The 3,538-nt window shown below is 37.1% G+C and overlaps 1 protein-coding gene and 1 long non-coding RNA gene across 2 annotated transcripts in view; both read left to right on the top strand.

Moving 5' to 3' along the window:
- Positions 1 to 3,538, top strand: part of SPAG1 (sperm associated antigen 1) — an 89,301-nt gene that overhangs the window by 997 nt on the left and 84,766 nt on the right. The window lies entirely within an intron of this gene.
- Positions 1,091 to 2,248, top strand: LOC102861700. Its single transcript, XR_439003.1, has 3 exons — positions 1,091 to 1,151; positions 1,499 to 1,591; positions 2,230 to 2,248. It is a non-coding gene; the product is annotated as an uncharacterized LOC102861700 (long non-coding RNA).

Raw genomic sequence — 3,538 nt, 5'->3', positions numbered from 1 at the left:
GGGATGGGTGTGTCAGAGGCAATGCGATTGGCACAGGATAGAGCAGGGTTTAGGGCTGTTGTACATAGGGTCGCTATGAGTCACAAACGACTCGACGGCACATTAACAACAACAAACAACATGTCCTTCAGAACGATGGTTAACCTAAAATCCCACAGAACTATCATTTCGGTTTCTCTTCTAACCCTATGCCCTCTCGGATAAAGATCACTTTGAAACGACTTCATTAGTCAGAATGGCAAGCCTCCTTCTACTTGCAAGCGAAAAAAACTGACGGGCAAGTGAAAAACCAAAGGGCGAAACATGCCTTTGCAGCTGTCTCATATAAAATCCCGCAGGCTTTTCTCGCGTGCCCAGGCTGCAGATCGCTCAGCCACACCCCAGGCGGAAAGTGCGGCGGCGTCTCTCTTACGTCATACATAAGCGCCGGAAGTTGGACCGACCGATCCACGAGCGTATTGCTGCTTTGAAACGTAGAGAGGCAAGAAATATTCCTTCATAGGTAGGAAAATGAAGGGTTAGATTTTGGGGAAGGATATTTAGGTGGAAGCTGGGAAAATACTAAAGACTAAAAAGGTCGAGGTAGGGTTAGACTTGAGAGAGGTCGACGCTGTCAGTCCTTTGCCTGGTTTATTTCAGCCTGTTTAGATTGCTTTTGGGATGTTACTTCATTTCTTTTATCTTTAGTTACCATGTTCGTCTGTTAAAAGTATATAATTTTTTGGTCTTGTTCTGCTGAATTTTGGAAAGCTAGATCTTGTGCCCGAGTTAAATGACGACGCGAACTTTAAAGAACTTTGCGCAAACTTTCTAACCCTCGGCTTCTTTCTATGTAAAATAACAGTGATAGTTCATAGGATTATTGTGCAGATTAAAATTATGTCATTTGTATGCAGTGTTTACAGTTGTCTCACATTTAGGGTAATGCTCAAGTTTTTCCCCCCACGATTTAATGTTAAGGGAGAAAAATACAGACAAGAAGTTGGAACTTCTTTAGCGTTCCTTGAGGAAATTGGTGTCCGAGTTGATTTGCGAGCCGCTCTTTTTGAGATACTTACATTGATTCTGTTACTTATTTTAAGGACTAACAATGGACGCCCAGAAGGACGTGCAACCCCCAAAACAGCAACCAATGATATACATCTGTGGAGGTAAGAGTACCAATTAAAAAAGAAGAAAAAGAGTACCAACTACATAAAATATTTTACTTTTTTGAAAGTTCTTTAATAAATAAATCCATAAATACGTAAATGGATCTGTAAGGTTATAAAGTCATACACTTGTAACCATATAGAAATCTTATTAAAATTTCATTTTCTCCACTTCAAGGGAAACAAAAAAAGTCTTTTTCTACCCCATATCATATATTTGGTCATATCAAAATACTCTTGAAATTTAGTGCATTTTAGTGCTTTGAATTAAAAATGTGGTTAAAATGACTTGGTAGTCTATAGTGTTTTCTTTTTAGACTTAAGAGTAACTATGTTTTCTTCTCCAGAGTGTCACACAGAAAATGAAATAAAATCCAGGGATCCAATCAGATGCCGCGAATGTGGATATAGAATAATGTACAAGAAAAGGACTAAAAGATGTATCCTTTAATCTGTGCTTTCTAAGTATGAAATAAGAGGAAATGAGAATAATGTTTGGTTTGATAGTCAGAGACTACTTTCTGATAAATAAGGCAGTGACTTCTGGAAGGATACTGGAAATAAATTTATATATTTAAACTAGTCGTGTTAGAACCTACCTATAACTGACCTCTTAGGGGGCAGTAAATCACACATGAGTAGCCCATCTTTATCCCTGGAGCTGCTGGTGGACTTGAACCACAGGCCTTCAGTATTACAGTGCAGATTCTTGTCACTAGACCATTTAGAAGTAGTTGATATCCTGAGTACTACTTGTATTTACTATCTAACGGAAAAAGTACAGGTTACAAATTAATTCAAAGACTGAGGGTAGATTGCCAAGTAATAGTGAAAATCATTACATTATCGTTTTTTACATTGCCTTAATTTTTTTATACTATTAGCCTTTTGTTTCATGAAATAAAGATTAATTAAAATGAACTTTTCAAAGTTCCTTGCCTTAAAGAATTGGATAGTTAATTCTTTTGTGCATTCCAAATGAAATATGCAACTAACATTTATTACAAAGAGAAAGTGACTTGAAAGTATTAAATGTACAATTTTCAATACTTTTTATCCTTAACTCATTTTAATATAGTGGTGGTTTTTGATGCTCGGTGAAATGTGGATTCAAAGGACTGTCATCACTTGTATTTGGATTTGCCCCTAATGTTTCACACTGTATAGCTTTTGGATACCAAATTTCCATTATGAATCCAACTATATATGTATGATTTAATTGTATTTGTTTTTATGAAGCATGATGTATTTAGTTGTTTGTTAATGCTTTGTGTAAATAAATTCTTGTCCAGTTGAAAGTCTTAAAAGTTTAATTTTATCATACAATTAATTCTGACAATACAGATTAAACTGCTTCCATAAACAAACACTTTTGAGTCAAAACCTAGAATTAATTAGAGTCATATAAACAATGTAGATTTCTGTAATTTTGTGAAGGTCTGCTGAGGTATATTCCTTGGAAACTACTGGCAGGCATGTCACCAACTTTTTATGAAACTAGAGTATCATTTTGTACAAAGTATACCAATGTACTTGCTGTTAGGGTGCATACATCATCCTGGGAATTTTTTTATTCATTTACATGTGCCTTTTGTAGCTTTGCAGGGTACTTGACTTTTTAACATCTTGGAAAGAAGGAGGTGAACTTTTAATGGTTAGTCTCTAACAAAACCCCAAGCTGATGAAGAAGACATAGTATAGTTTTCTAGATAGAATCATTCAGGTAAAAAATTCTGCTTTCTGGATACCAAAAAGAATGGGAGATTTGCTTACTGAATTATTGGATAAATATTAAAATCTTTTGCCATGATGTTAAGTATATGGTCTCATTCCCTAAAGAGAGGCTTTAATTATGGAAGAGTAGAGTGTCAATGAAAGGAAGATTCCCATAGAAATGGATTGATAGTGATTGAGTCACAGCAGAACTTGTGAAGATGGCTTAGGTTTCTTCAGTGCTTCCTTCTGTTGTAAATAGGTCTGCTATGAGTGGGAACTCAACTTGGCAACACCAAGTATGTGCCAGGCACTGTGCTAGGTACTTTGTTGTTGTTGTTATGTGCCATCGAGTCTTTTGTGACTCATAGTGACCCTATGTACAAGAGCCCTAAACACTGTTCTATCCTGTGCCAACCTAACTATATCAAATGCACTCATTCCCACCAATCCAGTCACAGAATCGATCCATCTCATCGAAGGTCTTCCTCTCCTGCGCCGCCCCTCTACTCTACCACGTATGATGTCCCTCTCCAAGGACCAGCCCCTCTTTGCAACATGCCCAAAACATTTCAGACGAAGCTTCAGAATCCTTGACTCCAAGGAGCATTCCGGCTTCACCTTCTCCAGGACAAACCTGTTTGTTCTCCTAGCAGTCCATGGTATATTCAACA

The sequence above is a fragment of the Elephantulus edwardii genome, unplaced genomic scaffold (genome assembly GCF_000299155.1).
Source record: "Elephantulus edwardii isolate Elephantulus edwardi_28Jun2011 unplaced genomic scaffold, EleEdw1.0 scaffold00270, whole genome shotgun sequence".
Classification (NCBI taxonomy): domain Eukaryota; kingdom Metazoa; phylum Chordata; class Mammalia; order Macroscelidea; family Macroscelididae; genus Elephantulus; species Elephantulus edwardii.
The sequence above is the reverse complement of the archived record's forward strand: the minus strand, read 5'-3'. Positions and strand labels throughout refer to the sequence as shown.